The sequence below is a fragment of the Notolepis coatsorum genome (assembly GCF_963971535.1).
Source record: "Notolepis coatsorum genome assembly, chromosome: 2".
NCBI classification, from domain to species: Eukaryota; Metazoa; Chordata; class Actinopteri; order Aulopiformes; family Paralepididae; genus Notolepis; species Notolepis coatsorum.
This window is the reverse complement of record NC_140166.1, coordinates 67,763,738-67,781,571: the sequence shown is the minus strand read 5'-3', so window position 1 is coordinate 67,781,571 and position 17,834 is coordinate 67,763,738.

Sequence of the window (17,834 nt, the reverse complement as noted above, 5' to 3'; positions counted from 1 at the left end):
CCCTGCTACACAATTCATCTCAAAACAAACTGGTCAGACTACATGCTTGACCTTACTCCTAGAACCCACCTCGCCCCTGCCCACGTGACAACGGCTTAGAGTAGACGACAGAGTGCAGCAACTTGCAATGGGCCTGTCTACAAGATACACTATACACGATCAAGGTACCCATATATGTGTACATATCAAAATACTTCCCAAAGGTCAGTGAATACCACGACCACAACACCATAGAGGGAGCTCCACAAATCATGTTAAACCCAGATTCGGCTCAAACAGGAACACGTTTCGCAATTATGCCACATCAATGTGGAACGCCCTACCCAAAGATGTAAAGGAATGTGTTCACTACCCACTTTCAAAACACTCTCAAAGAACACCTACGGGAGACTGCAATTCGAAACTGGCCCCTGTAAATGTCCTAACCCAACCCCCTCCAATGTACAGTAAAGTACCAAACATGGTTTTGTCAATATTCCAATGTAAAGTTGTGCTTGTGCAGTTGTACAGTGTGCCCCCCCACCCCTCCTACCCCCCCCCACCTATAATGTACGGTTCTACGTCAAATATATACTCTCTTTTCTAGACTCTTTTTGTATCACAAACAGTAGGCCTACTGTATTTGCAAATCTGGTATGTCATAAATGTATAGAAGTGTCTATCTGTATGTCACATGTCATGTTATGATGAATTGAAAATGAGGGTCCCTGATGTAAACAAGACGAAATGTCTTTCTCTGGTCTGCATGCCCTTAACAATTGTATGTATTGAGCTGTACTGTATTGTACCCATTCTGCAATCTGTTAACAAAGTTTTCAATCAATCAATCAAAACCGTGGTCAGTCTGTGCGGAGAAACAAGGATAGCATGGTTGCCAGATCGGATTAACAATATCCGAACCGCCCATTAATATCAAAGGTTTGTCAGATTAAGGCTGACTCTCAAATCTGGCAACACTGATGCGTTGCATTGTGGGGGATCCCGGTTTGAAATTTGAATTGAACCGCGCTACAGACAGAGCCTCAGCCTGCACCACGTCGTGAGCAACGGAATTGCATCTTCTCCTCAGGTAATTGTGCAACACATATATTTTATTATTTATAAGTAATGCGTGCCGCTGATATAAATGAGTGCTGTTTAGTCTGTGTTTTCAGTGACTACTGTAACGTTATTAGCTCGATATTATTAAACTGGCGGGATCTGTAAAATACCGGAGCTGCTAACTGGCTAACGGTATGACTAGCTAACGTTGTATACTGTACCCGGAGCTGCTAACGTTATGACTATGACGGCTAACTTTTGGTTCCTACTGTACCAGGAGCTGCTAACTGGCTAACATTATGAGAGCTAACGTTGGGGTACATATACTGTACCCGGAGCTGCTAACGTTATGACTATGAGAGCTAACTTTTGGTACCTACTGTACCAGGAGCTGCTAACTGGCTAACGTTATGAGAGCTAACGTTGGGGTACATACTGTACCCGGAGCTGCTAACGTTATGACTATGAGAGATAACTTTTGGTACCTATACTGTACCAGGAGCTGCTAACGTTATGAGAGCTAACGTTGGGGTACATACTGTACCCGGAGCTGCTAACTGGCTATCATTCAGGTGGGGCTTATAGTGTGAAAAGTATGCTAACCCTACTGTCATGCACTAATAAACTAACCTACACTGTAACACGCAACACTTTGATGAATATTGTTACTCAGCTGATAGAGTTGTAATAAAATATATAATTTCATTGTTGCAAATATACTGTTACAGTGCTGGATCTCATCAATGAGATGAACGCAGAAGACGGCTCAAGAACAACTACTTCAAGTGGTCGTAAGTGATGTATACATTTTTTTTATTGTGTGTGTGACTGTATATATAATATATACTTTTTAATCTGGGACATCATTTTCAAAGAGTCATCCTGTAATGCCTTCTCTCTCTCTCTCTCCCAAGACGGTCAAGATCTACCAAGTCTTCAAGATCTTCAAGTGGTCATGCTTGTAAGTGATGTATACAATGTTTTATTGTGTGTGTGACTGTGTATATATATACTTTTCAATCTGGGACTTTCATTTCAACAGCTGGAAAGGGTCATCCTGTGTTGATGGATGCTACTGTATATTATGTAGATGTGCATGACATGGACTAAATTAGAGGTCCTAGATATGCAAAATAATATTGAGAATCACTGGCCTTAGACTATCTACTAACGTATTCTCGCTCTCTCTCTAGGTTCATGGCCACTAATGACTTCAGACCTTCAGAAGGACAGTATGCTGGATGAGGAAGGTCTTGGCCATGCTGCGATGGCTCCTAGAAGACAAGAACGGAGAGGTGCTGGACCTGGCTGTCAAATGGTTTGTAATGCTACAGTATATTATGTAGATGTGCATGACATGGACTAAATTGGAGGTCCTAGATATGCAAAATAATATTGAGAATCACTGGCCTTAGACTATCTACTAACGTATTCTTGCTCTCTCTCTAGGTTCATGGCCACTAATGACTTCAGACCTTCAGAAGGACAGTATGCTGGATGAGGAAGGTCTTGGCCATGCTGCGATGGCTCCTAGAAGACAAGAACGGAGAGGTGCTGGACCTGGCTGTCAAATGGTTTGTAATGCTACAGTATATTATGTAGATGTGCATGACATGGACTAAATTAGAGGTCCTAGATATGCAAAATAATATTGAGAATCACTGGCCTTAGACTATCTACTAACGTATTCTCGCTCTCTCTCTAGGTTCATGGCCACTAATGACTTCAGACCTTCAGAAGGACAGTATGCTGGATGAGGAAGGTCTTGGCCATGCTGCGATGGCTCCTAGAAGACAAGAACGGAGAGGTGCTGGACCTGGCTGTCAAATGGTTTGTAATGCTACAGTATATTATGTAGATGTGCATGACATGGACTAAATTAGAGGTCCTAGATATGCAAAATAATATTGAGAATCACTGGCCTTAGACTATCTACTAACGTATTCTCGCTCTCTCTCTAGGTTCATGGCCACTAATGACTTCAGACCTTCAGAAGGACAGTATGCTGGATGAGGAAGGTCTTGGCCATGCTGCAATGGCTCCTAGAAGACAAGAACGGAGAGGTGCTGGACCTGGCTGTCAAATGGTTTGTAATGCTACAGTATATTATGTAGATGTGCATGACATGGACTAAATTAGAGGTCCTAGATATGCAAAATAATATTGAGAATCACTGGCCTTAGACTATCTACTAACGTATTCTCGCTCTCTCTCTAGGTTCATGGCCACTAATGACTTCAGACCTTCAGAAGGACAGTATGCTGGATGAGGAAGGTCTTGGCCATGCTGCGATGGCTCCTAGAAGACAAGAACGGAGAGGTGCTGGACCTGGCTGTCAAATGGTTTGTAATGCTACAGTATATTATGTAGATGTGCATGACATGGACTAAATTAGAGGTCCTAGATATGCAAAATAATATTGAGAATCACTGGCCTTAGACTATCTACTAACGTATTCTCGCTCTCTCTCTAGGTTCATGGCCACTAATGACTTCAGACCTTCAGAAGGACAGTATGCTGGATGAGGAAGGTCTTGGCCATGCTGCGATGGCTCCTAGAAGACAAGAACGGAGAGGTGCTGGACCTGGCTGTCAAATGGTTTGTAATGCTACAGTATATTATGTAGATGTGCATGACATGGACTAAATTAGAGGTCCTAGATATGCAAAATAATATTGAGAATCACTGGCCTTAGACTATCTACTAACGTATTCTCGCTCTCTCTCTAGGTTCATGGCCACTAATGACTTCAGACCTTCAGAAGGACAGTATGCTGGATGAGGAAGGTCTTGGCCATGCTGCGATGGCTCCTAGAAGACAAGAACGGAGAGGTGCTGGACCTGGCTGTCAAATGGTTTGTAATGCTACAGTATATTATGTAGATGTGCATGACATGGACTAAATTAGAGGTCCTAGATATGCAAAATAATATTGAGAATCACTGGCCTTAGACTATCTACTAACGTATTCTCGCTCTCTCTCTAGGTTCATGGCCACTAATGACTTCAGACCTTCAGAAGGACAGTATGCTGGATGAGGAAGGTCTTGGCCATGCTGCGATGGCTCCTAGAGGACAAGAACGGAGGTGCAGGACCTGGCTGTCAAATGGTTTGTAATGCTACAGTATAAATTATTGTATTACATCACGCTCACCATCAATGACTCCACCATCACCCCTCCCCCCTAGTCCGCAACCTCTGTGTCATCCTCGACCCCACCCTCTCATTTGACCCCATGTCCGCTCCATTGTCAAAACTTCATATTTTCACCTCCGCAACATTGCCAAAATCCGTCACTGCCTCTACCCCCTGCTGCTGAATCCCTCATACAAGCCTTCATCTTTTCCCTCCTGGACTACTGTAACTCCCTCCTCACTGGCATCACCTCCCGCTCCCTCCATAAACTGCAGATGGTCCAAAACTCAGTTGCCCGCCTCCTCACTAACACCCGGTCCCGCGAACACATCACTCCTGTCCTCCACTCCCTCCACTGGCTCCCGATCAAATAACGCATTAACTTCAAAACACTACTCCTCACCTTCAAAGCCATCCATAGCCTGGCCTCACCCTGGTCTTAAACTTTTTACACCAAGAGAACGGTGGGGAGAGAATATATACATATGATGGGGAGAGAATATATACATACAGTGGGGAGGAGACTGTACATTAGGAGGGGGTGGGTGGGAGAGAAATATACATATAATAGACAGTCTCCTCCCCACCGTATGTATATATTCTCTCCCCACCATATGTATATTTCTCTCCCACCCACCCACCCCCTCCTAATGTACAGTCTCCTCCCCACCGTATGTATATATTCTCTCCCCACCATATGTATATATTCTCTCCCCACCATATGTATATTTCTCTCCCACCCCCTCCTAATGTACAGTCTTCTCCCCACCGTATGTATATATTCTCTCCCCACCATATGTATATTTCTCTCCCACCCACCCACCCCCTCCTAATGTACAGTCTCCTCCCCACCGTATGTATATATTCTCTCCCCACCATATGTATATATTCTCTCCCCACCATATGTATATTTCTCTCCCACCCCCTCGTAATGTACAGTCTCCTCCCCACCGTATGTATATATTCTCTCCCACCCCCTCCTAATGTACAGTCTCCTCCCCACCGTATGTATATATTCTCTCCCCACCATATGTATATTTCTCTCCCACCCCCTCCTAATATACAGTCTCCTCCCCACCGTATGTATATATTCTCTCCCCACCGTATGTATATTTCTCTCCCACCCACCCCATCCTAATGTACAGTCTCCTCCCCACCGTATGTATATATTTTCTCCCACCCCCTCCTAATGTACAGTCTCCTCCCCACCGTATGTATATATTCTCTCCCCACCGTATCTATATTTCTCTCCCACCCACCCCCTCCTAATGTACAGTCTCCTCCCCACCGTATGTATATTCTCTCCCCAATGTATGTATATATACCGCCATCTTTCTCCCGGGTTGGTGTGATCACATGACTGACAAAGCCGTGCAGTGATAGGCCAGAAGTCAATTCGATTGCATCCAGGCTCGATTGCTTATCCTGTCTGGGTAGCCCGGATGATGGTTTTTTACATCGAATTTTATACACCGCAATTATGCATCGAATTCTTTTTTACATTGCATTTTATTATACATTCGAATTTTTTACATTGAATTTTTATTTCACATAGGTAAATTCGGAGCAAAAAATTTCAGATACATGATTTTCAAAGTAATTATTTTCAATGCTATAAATTCGGTGTCTGAAAAAATTCAGATACATTTTTCAAAGTAATTATTTTCAATGCTATAAATTCGGTGTCTGAAAAAATTCAGATACATGTTTTCAAAGTAATTATTTTCAATGCTATAAATTCGGTGTCTGAAAAAATTCAGATACATGTTTTCAAAGTAATTATTTTCAATGCTATAAATTCGGTGTCTGAAAAAATTCAGATACATGTTTTCAAAGTAATTATTTTCAATGCTATAAATTCAGTGTCTGAAAAAATTCAGATACATGTTTTCAAAGTAATTATTTTCAATGCTATAAATTCGGTGTCTGATAAAATTCAAAAATCAGATACATGTTTTCAAAGTAATTATTTTCAATGCTATAAATTTGGTGTCTGAAAAAATTCAGATACATGTTTTCAAAGTAATTATTTTCAATGCTATAAATTCAATTCAGATACATGTTTTCAAAGTAATTATTTTCAATGCTATAAATTCGGTGTCTGATCAAATTCAAATACTTCTGTCACTCATTTGCTTCCATACTGTGGCTCTTGTTGTATTTTGTTATCTTGCTTTCCTTCTCTCTCTTCTCTCTCTCTCTCTCTTCTCTCTCTCTATCTCATCCTCTTCTCTTATGTCGTTGAATTTGTGGTTCGTTCTTTTTATTTGCCTTTTTCACTTTTCGTGTATGGCAGTGAGTGGAAGTCCCGTCCCCTCCACGTCGGGGACCAGCACGCCTCGCCGGGGCCGGCGACAGCTCCCCCAGACCCCCGCCACGCTACGCCCCCACGTCACCTATTCCCCCGTGGTCCGTAAGGCTATGCCCACGCCTCCCGGGGTGCCCCAGGGGCGCCTCTCGGCCCGGCCCCCTGGCGCTTTTCTCCGGAGCCCCCCCCTGCCGGCCCCCCGCCACCCCACCATGGCTCACCTCGTCAGGGTCGCCACCCGCCACCTCGCTGGGGTGACGCGGGAGGAGGGGGGTCTCCATGGAGGGCGACGGTTGCTTCTACAACCAGGACTACGAGCCGCCCGCCTATGAGCAGAGCCCCGCATAACATTGGGGTCTTGTGCTTGGCACTCCGAGCATGGCACTAACACTGTCACGGTTAGGAGTTTGATTCCTGCTGGGGCCACCCCGTTGTGAATGATGTATACAGTCATTCCAAAGCACTTTATGTCCTAGTAATAGAGCTGTGCTATAGAGATGCTGTCATTCATTCATAACCAAACCAAAAGACATTTATAAACAACGTCTTACTAAATGCAGGCTTTCATTTACAACTGAATGGCCATATCACTCGTTTTTGTATTAATTCTCCTAAAAAATGTTGCTAAGCTAGACTAACATGAAAGTTTAAGTGAAAGTACACACTTGAGTAAAAGTCAAAGTTTCTACTTTTAAATGTACTTAAGTAGTAAACAGTGAACTTTTTTTCTGACTGTCTATATTCTTCTGCTAGCAGGTGTTTAATCAAAGATCCCCTGTGGGAGAAGCTGTTGCAGGGGAACAATGGGTTCATTTCATTGGAGGCTTTATCGTTGGGTTCAGAAAGGAGGATGTGATATTTTGTTAATAAATGTTTAAATATCTATTCAAGTTGTCATTTTTAACTGGAAAAAGTAGCATGTATGAGGGTAATTGTTACTTTACTTGATATTTGAGCTTCACTGCAGAATGATGTATATTGTGTACATACACTGAGAATATATTTCAGTGAGGTAGGAGACAGCATGTAAACTTCTGAATTTTTCAATGAGGGACATGCCAATACTGAATTGGTAAAGGGAAGGGGCCTTAAATATGTGGCATTGTATTACTAATCAACCATTTCCTACTGTATTTCCGGTAATGTACGGTCATAGGCAGATAGTGGAGTAGCTCTGGCAGATGGGTACACAGTAAATTCCGCTGACTCAAACTGAGTACATTTCACTCAAACTGAGTAAAATTTCTTTACTCAGTTTGAGTCAAATCTACTCTGCGTAATTTACTGTGTAGTACCAGTATTGCATTGGCAGTGTCGGCTAGGCTTCGGGCAACCAAACCTGGCCCAGCGTGTGTGGGTCGCATCTGGGCTGCTTTAGGCAACCGGACGTTCACCGCTTCCGGCAACCCCGGACATGGCCCAGTGTACTCGGGCCGGAATCGGCCAGTCAGTCATTGCCGCCTACTGGGCCGATCCGGACGTTCACCGCTTCCGGCAACCCCGGACCTGGCCCAGTGTACTCGGGCCGGAATCGGCCAGTCAGTCATTGCCGACTACTTGGCCGACTCTGGCAGCCGGACTTGGGCCGACTAATTTCTTCCGGCCTGCCGGATACAGGCCATTAATGGGCCGGAACTTTTTGGCCACCTGGGTACTTGTTGTGTGGTGCTAACTGCTAACAGCTAACAAGCTATATGGCAGTCTGGACAGTGGACTGGATATACATCATCAACAGCGGATTATACACTTTATCAAGCCCTCCGGCTTGATATACATCAACAGTCTGGGGAGTCGGGACAACAGTGAGTGGACCACGTAAACAGTGAGTTAATTCGGTCTCTCTCTCGCTCTCTCTCTCTCTCTCCCCCTCTCTCTCGCTCTCTCCCTCTCTCTCTCTCTCTCTCTCTCTCTCTCTCTCTCTCTCTCTCTCTCTCTCTATCTCTCTCTCTCTCTCTCTCTCTCTCTCTCTCTCTCTTGCTCTCTCTCTCGCTCTCTCTCTCTCTCTCTCTCTCTCTCTCTCTCTCTCTCTAATTTCGCCGCGGGTATAGCATAACCACTCAGACAATGAATGGTAACTTGTTTAAAATGATAATATATACATATGTGTTTCTTATTGAATCGATCTGAGAGGGAGAGAGAGAGAGAGAGAGGGAGAGAGAGAGAGAGAGGGAGAGAGAGGGAGAGAGAGAGAGAGTGAGAGAGAGAGAGAGAGAGAGAGAGAGAGAGAGAGAGAGCTGTGCGTGTTTGTGTTGGGCTATTGGAAACGTGGTTGCATTTGACTGACTGTGATCATATATTGATCGATGGCAATGGTGATAATATTCGCCAATGCGTGCCTTGTACATGTTTGCAAAATGTTTGGTATAGCGCCCCTAGTGGCGAAGCATCCAGCAGCCGCCACTGATCGCCAGTGGACCTGTTTGGCCTGTATGCAAATAGCAAAGGGTCCATATCACTGGGTAGGGAGGCACAAATGTAATCCTTAACCAGCCTCTCAAAACATTTCATGACCACAGAGGTGAGTGCCACCAGTCTGTAGTCATCAAGAAGACCTGCTGGGGAGGATTGATTGCACCTGATTCAGTGCAGCTGAGTCTATTTAAGTTTGAGTCTCGCAGTGTTAGCTGCTTTCTCGTTTCCTTTTGTGTTTGGCTATCCTTCCTGTCAGGCTTGTTATATTACAGTGTAGTGCTGATCTCTGCCATATTCAGCCTTTAGCCTTTCTTTGTAGCCATTCTTGTTTTAGGCTACTGGCTATATTTTACACTTTGTTTTATAGAAGCTGAGCCTTTTATTGTAGTGTTTCATGACATTTTTTTTTTTTTTTTTTTTTACTGTCATTTGTCCACTACTGCACATAAACTTCCATAGAGGAGGTTTATTGCTATTTAAGTTTTATATGTAAACTCTGTTATTACGAGGTGCCTTTGTGGCTTATTTAGTTTTTTTCTACAATACCACTTTATTGAGTGTTCTCCTGTTTTTTGGACTTGATTTATTTTCTTAAATACTCCCTTTGAGGCCTCCACCTCTAAAGGTTGTTTTTTGTTGTTTGTTTTCCCCTGCTCCTTAATGTCTGCTTAAGCAGTTTAGTGGTTATTCGTTATACGAATAACTTAACTCTTTCAATACCAAATGGTTAACCCTTTCACTTCGACAATACAGAAGGTTAACCCTTTCACTGCCACACTACTGACGGGCAATCGTCTGTGGTGTGGTAGTGAAAGGGTTAACCTTCTGTAGTGTGGTTGTGAAAGTGCTAAAAGACAATTGGTTTTACAATTGTTGCAGACAACTGCTTCTAGATATACAAGACACACACACACACACACACACACACACACACACACACTGACGTATGTCAGGCCACGTGAGGGCCATATAGAATCAATCATAGCATATGATTGTGTGTGTATGGCAAAAGATTAGCAGGGAACATTGATCTGTCCATAACCGTGATCATGAACATCGAATTAGAGAAAGTTGTCCTTTGTGTACTGGTATAGAATTCACTGAAAGAATCACTTTGTATGTCTAATTGTGGTCTCACGGCCCTAGCACACTGCTAACGAATGAACACGGACGGACGGACAGGCGGCTGCCGCTTCACTTCCGCTCCCATGTTAACGGACGCTACTGTGCACACTGGCCGCAAGCGGGAGGGTGGCTCGCGGGCGGCTCGCGGACGGCAAGCTATCTTTTCCGCTTCAATCGGATTCGAGGCGGCGCGGGAGGCGTGCGCCACGCGCAATGCTCTGTTGAATGTGCATTCCTCCGTCCGTGCACCGTGGCGCCTTCCAGGAGGTGTGCCTGGCCAGGTGCGCGATCCCGCACGGAACCCGTGCGTGAAATTCATGCGCGTTCAGTGTGCTAGTGCCGTCAGCCTGCAGATAGCCGGCAGGCATGTTTAAAGGCAGGCCTTTGCCAATGCATTTATCGGTGGAGATTGCCTGGTGGAGATTTGCGTTCCACCGAGTGCGCCTTTTTAGTTTGCATTTGTGTAGGGGTCGAAGGGCTCAAATAACAGTCTGCATATATGACTTTATATCAAGTCAACATGTAATTTACTGCAATGTGAGGTGTCAAATATGAGTTTTAACGATGCTTCAAAATAATAGTGATCTCTGCCAAGCAGTGATGCCAGGCAGTAACTAGTTACTAAGTAACTAGTTACTCTAATCTGATTACTTTTTTCAGTAAATAGTCATCTAACTTGTTACTATTTACAAGCCAGTAATCTGATTACTGTTACTTTTCCAAGTGGCTGTGCGTTACTATTTAGTTACTATCTCATAATGCTGATGATAAGAGAGCCAGGGGTACAGTCAGCTAGACCGGAGACGGGACGTGCGCTCGCGCACACAGCCACACAGCCACACACACATGAGAATAACAAACTTTATTACATGGCGTTTTAACATTCGCCGAAATGCTTGATTGTGATTGGTCAATAGCGCTCGTCAGAGGTCCGTTATTACTCGATAACGGACCTCTGCCGAGCAATAATGACCGCTGTTCGCAGCTGTTCGCAGGTGTTCGCAATCAAGCCCACTGACACACACTGCAGCAGTGCAATCAGTCCACACACCTGCCGGCGATAATAATAACTTTATTTGGGCTGACAGCGGACGGAGCCACAGAACAACTGCGTCTGCATTTGATCTCGTCTTGTCGATGGTGTAAAATGAATTAGGTATATTGTTAGTAAGTTAGCCATGTAATAAACGGGATAATGTAGAGCTATACTCGGTCATTGTCGCAAAATAATTGACCTTCACTACGTTTAAAACACCTCGGCGAGGCGCCTCAGTATTCTAAACTCCATGTCGGTCAATTATTTTGCGACAATGACCGAGTATAGCTATACATTATCCCTTACATATGTTTTATATTACACACGGTTTTACAATTGAATTTTTTATTAAAATTATATTATATACATTTTCTATTTTATTTCATTTGGGAACCACTGTCCTAGAGTGCCTGAGCAGTGGACAGCTGTGACCTTATATGGCCTGATGGCTGGTGACGTCTCACGATGACCTGTCTGAGCAGCCAATCATGATTTATGACATTATGCACTTTCAATAAAGCATTATTTAAAAAAAAAAAAAAAACTGTTGTCATTCTCATGTTGTGGCAGCAGCAGGGACGACGACGACGACTTCGTAACCTAGTTACTTTCAAAGTAACTTGATAATCAAGTAATCAGTAAAGTAACTAGATTACTTTTTAAAGGAGTAATCAGATCTGCGGCATCACTGCTGCCAAGAGACTGTAAATCACACAGTAGGCTACATGCAAGTGGTTGCCATGGACTGTGCAGTGTTGTAGTACTTGACTTGGACTGATTTTCAGGACTCGTGACTCGACTTGGACTCGAGCACTGATGACTCGGACTCGGATTTGGACTCGAGCAGTGACTGCATTCGGACTCGGAAGGTGCAGACGAGGACTCGGAGTTGTTAATTGATAAATACCTTTATTATTGATAAATATATACTGTATATTTGTTTAAATAGTCCCTAATCATTTGGCATAAGGTATTGATGGCTATATTAATAATACTGTAACGTTATTTAATTTTCTGCAAGGGCAGACAGGTGTGTTCCACCTACATGCGGATTCACATCGATAACCTCATGTTCAGTACTTAAGATGCTTAATTAAAGAGACGCCCATTCCAGCAAGTGCACTGCTAGAGGTTCGATATGTAAACAAACTACCGAAGAGAAGACCGGGACGCGTGTAGCTTTATGCCAAGCAAGCAGTGCAAAAATTTACCGTAGTGGCATGCAGTAATGCGCCTTTCATTTTCCGCCGCCCAGCGCCCAGGTCGCGCGGAAATAGGCTGTCTATTGCCATTCTCTTTGACAAACTCTAACCTTAACCAGCTCCTTAACAACGCCTAAACTTAACCGTTCTAACCTTAACCAACTCCGAAACAATGCCTAACCTTAACCTTAACCTTAACCATGCCTAACCTTAACCATAGAAATTATATTGCCATTCTCTTTGACAAACTCTAACCTTAACCAGCTCCTTAACAACGCCTAAACTTAACCGTTCTAACCTTAACCAACTCCGAAACAATGCCTAACCTTAACCTTAACCTTAACCATGCCTAACCTTAACCGGCGAAAGAATACACGTTAAAAAAAAATCACGTTAAAAAATATTTTCGATGGGATTCGAACTCGCCAGCAAACAAGCCATAGGATCCACAGCCATGTGTCCTTGCCAATTGAGCTATTGCTAGATACTGAATAAGGGGCGGTGACTTATATATATTGAGCTCCGCTCGTGTCGGATCTCATGCGCATGCGCGGGCACCTCGCGCGAGCACGCCGGCGCACGCACGCACCTGAGCGAGCACGCCGCCGCCGGTGCACGCACGGTAGCATTTGTCTGAAAAGAAGGGCGCTTTACCGCACTAGCGTGCGGTGACGAATGCGGAAGCATTTTTGCACTGCTTGCTTGGCATTAACGTACAGGCGACCGGGACAACCTCAAACTTCAACAGAGATCTGTGGAGTGGACTCAACCTTGATGACCTGGACTCAGACTTGGACTAGGGTAATGGGGACTCGACTCGGACTCGACTCTGGCTCTTCTTTGGTGACTCTGACTTGGACTCGGACTCGAACACTGGGGACTCGAGACTCGACTCGTACTCCAGATTTAGTGACTCGACTACGACACGGGGACAGTGGCAGAAACCACTGAATGGCGCATTGTGTACTAGAAGCTGCACTAAGGGGAAAAAAGGTTGTAAATAATTATTATAATAATGATTTTAAAAGTGCTATATAGATGTGATTTTTATGTCGACAAATGATTAAAGAAGAACATCCACAGTGCTTTTTTAAAAGCTGCGGAATAAAAGTATATATCCCTGCACATTGTGTATTTTTTAAACCAGAAGTCTGCATGTCATGTTACGATTTCACAAAATGCCACTGAGTGACCGAAACAGCTCGCTAACACGTACAAGTCACGCTGATTTCAATGGTGAAATCTGTTTACTGATCAGTTGCTCGGTTGCTGAGTGAAATAGTGAAATTTACAGAAGGAAATAGCTACTTTCTTGCTCTTTTTCAACCTAAAGTTGGACCTAAAATATGTTTCTGACAGCACTGTAATAGGGTACACAATGTAATTAGCAGGATCTTGATTCATATTTGACCTGCAATGCCTATAGTTTTGACAGTTTGATCTGAACTTTCATTGAAAGTCAATGGTATTAACCCCCGAAGGGGGGGTGGAGGTGCAACATCTATTGGCTTAATGTCATCTATATAGCACCTGCTGTAAGGATGATGCATATTCATTTTTAGATACGGATCAGCCCTTTCAAAGAGATAGGGGTCTGGTCTTGTTCATCCGCCAACTCCCCGGTGGACATTAGCCTTTCAATATGGCATCATGAATAACCTGACTCCTGAATTATTTACCCTCAGTGGGTGAACATTTGATCCTATGCCTCCTCTTCACACCCCTGCTCCTGTTGCTTTATCTTTTAATCCGCTTGTGATTTAAAATGTTTCTTAAAGTGGCTCCCTGTGACTTATTCAAACATTTATCTTCGTGTTCTAGAGGTTTGGGCGGGTGGCTGTGTCATGATTCACTCTGAGCCATTATTTTCTCTTCTGTGTTTTTCAGAAAGACCTCATTGTTTGCTTCTCCGACTCCAGTAGCTGTAGATGACAAGTCTCACACAGAGAAAGTGCGGGGGAGAGAGATAAGAGAGAGACCAGTCTAGTTTAAGCTGCAGTATTGGATTTCAAATGCAGGCCTAAGAAGCCGATCGCTCACAAAATCAGTAATCACACTCCTGGCAGCATCTTTGAAGATGGAGGTGAAGGCCTTTCTATATCAGAATTTACATTTTGGCCCACTGCATGCTAGATATGAATATAGTTTAGTTTTATTTACATACATTTAAAAATATGTGTTGATAATGTAAACAGATAATAGGAAAAGGAACTCTTTCACCTCAATACAACAATTGACCAAACATTTGTCCAAGGGAAGCAACAGCTGTGATTGATTTGATTTGATTTTGATTTGATTTGATTAGGGATCCCCATTAGCTGGTGCGATAGCAACCAGCTAGTCTTCCTGGGGTCCACACACAAAAAAACATACAAAAACAATCACTATTGCAAAAAACTAAATTATTAAAAGTCAGTACACACAATGCATAATGAACCTACTGTAACAATTAATATAGCTAAAATTACATTAGTGTAAAACAAAAACAAAAAAATACTTTACAGTGTTAAAAACAATTTAAAAACTATTTAAGATTCTTTTTAAAAGTGAATCTACTGTAAATGCAGCAGAGGTTCCGAGGCAGGCCATTCCACAGAGTTAATGCTCTAAAAATAAAAGATCTCCCCAAAGCGCTGGTTCTAGGACCTGGCAATTCAAGCTGCCCACTACTGGAACCTTTAGTGTAATGCTTGTGCACAGTATTACTAAAAACAATCTGATTATGTATAAAAACAGGAGTTTTACTGCTCATGACCAACTTGAACAGCACAAGTATATTAAAAGACAATCTATTTTCAACGTTAAGCCAAGAGAGGCGGGCATGCATCCGGCTCACATTAGACCTTAGTGAGCAGCCCAGTACCAACCGTGCTGCCCTGTTCTGGACCACCTGGAGCTTCCTGAGGTCACCACTGGCAGCAGATGACCACATCGCAGAGCAATAGTCAAGATGACATAAAACTAAACTTTGCACTATCAGACATAAAAGGGGACGGGCAACAAAAGAAGCACATTTCCTGGAAATACCAATTGCTCTTCCCATTTTCAAAACAATATAATGAATATGCTGAGACCAAGACAGAGTGCAATCCAGCATCACTCCAAGGAGTTTAGTACTTTCAACTTGTTGAACTGCCGAATTACACAAGTTTAAATGAAGCTTTGGATTTGTAGATAACCTGTGCCTTGTTCCCAGCACAATACATTTAGTCTTGGAGATATTAAGGACAAGTCTATTACATACTACCCAGTCATGCACAACTTTAAGTTCTCTACTCAAAACTTCATTAAGTACATTGCATGATGGTGCAGCGTAATACAATGTTGAATCATCTGCATAAAGAACTGTTGTAGCACATTTGGTAGCCCAAGATAGGTCATTAGTAAATACAGAGAAGAGCAAAGGTCCTAGGCAACTTCCTTGCGGCACGCCACACTCTAGACCTCTGCTACTGGACAGGCTGCCATTTAGATACACCTTCTGTGATCTAGATGACAAATAACTTAGTATCCACTTCAAAGCAGAAGAGTTAAAACCATAACATTTAAGTTTATCAACCAGTAGAGAATGGTCCAGCACATCAAATGCAGCACTAAAATCTAACAGCACAGCTCCCACCAACATAGAGTTATCTATAGCTTTAAGCCGGTCATCAGTCATCTGTATCAAAGCAGTAGAAGTAGAGTGACCAGCTCTATAGGCATGTTGAGAATCTGTTGCAAGCTTGTTTGAAACAAAATACTCTTGAATTTGTGAATGCACCAACTTTTCCATGATTTTGCTCAAGACAGGTAAAATACTTATATAGGTCTAGAATTTCCCTCATTAAAAGCAGCTTTGGTATCCTTAGGTAAAGGAAAAACCTTAGCCTCCTTCCACATCTTTGGAAATAGACCCACATCCAAACATCTATTCATAATATGACATATAGGAGATGCTATAATACCAGCAGTCATTCTCAGCACTTTATTATCCAGGTTATCTAGGCCTGCTAACTTACTATCAGGAAGAGAGCGGAGTAACCTCTCCACCTCACTGACTTCAGTCTGATGAAATTCAAATTCACACATTTTGTCTTTCATTATAATATACTTAATACAGTCATTTGTTTTAAGGTTGTTTGAAATATTCATAGCATGCCTTAGTTTAGATACTTTATCCACATAATAATCATTAAGATTGAAGGCTCGATAAAAGAGGGCGGGGCTTGAGAGAGGCCAATTGGGATATTTTGAAGGACACAAGCATTAGGTGCTGCCGTGCAATTTGCCGTACCCACACCTTTATGTCATGTTGCCATAATAAACAGTTGGAAGTGCATTTGTGCAGAAAGTACACTGCCGCCTGCAGACTGTGGTTGTTCTGGGCAGCTCTCACATGTAAATGTGTGTAACTGTATGAGTGTGTGTGGTAGGGCGTTTCTCTGAAAGAGCGTACTGTATGTGCTCAGCAAATTCTCCCTAGGTAAATAAAAGTTGACAATAATATTAAATATAAATGATGAGTATCAGTAGGCCAATACCCAAAAAGTAGCATTTAGTCCAACCTCTTTGACTTGATTTTTTTTTCTATCTTCATCCTTTTGTTCTGTTGTGTGGAGGAGGATGTGATAATCACACTTAAACCTTACCGACGCGTTTTGTGTCTTGAGAAGTCCCTGTCCCCCCCATGAGAAACTCCACCATGTTAGACATGTTAAGCAGGAAAATAGTAAATGTCGGTTCAGAATCTTGGTAAAACAACATTTTCAACCAAAGAAATAGACATTTCCTAATAGATAGTGTGTACGTAAATGAAAATGTATGTGTCTGATAAAGAGATAGGGATATACGTACATGAAAAGGTATGTGTCTGATATGGATATATTATTAGAAGATTGTATAATTGGTTGATATGAACATAGATAATGTGTGTAAAAGCTAAATATTATATTATGCTGTATTGTATTATGAATTAAGTATGAGTAGGTATATTTGTATTGCATTATGAATTGATTAGGAGTATGTATTGTTGTATTGTATTATGAATTTGATAAGGAGTATTTATTGTTGTTTTAATTGTCTGTATGGCATGTGAATGTTGTGAGTGTATAAAGACTGTAACTGTATTTAAATGTTATGGACCCCGGGAAGAATAGCCCCAGCACTATTGTGGCTAATGGGGATCCAAATAAACTTAAACTTAAACTTAAACTTAAACCAGATGCCGTCACCTGGTGGAGAGCAGACATCTACTGAAATGACACTATTTCCTCAAGAAAGAGTCCGGCAGAGTTTCTGATGCGATGCGACAGAGCTCTCGAGATACAGAACACGCTGGTACGTTTTATGTCTGATTATCACTTGTCCTGCTCACAACAGAACGATACAGGTTAAGGTTAAGGTTACAATTATATTCCCTTTACTTGCTTTGTAACTTTGAAAGCTACAATCATGCGTTAGATCCTTGGCATGCTGTACCCCATTAAACAGAAGGTTTTGTAGATACAGTACTGAATTCTCCCATCCGGACCAATGCCATTTGAAATATTATTATAGATAATAGATATATAAATTACCTTATTATAGCCAATTCG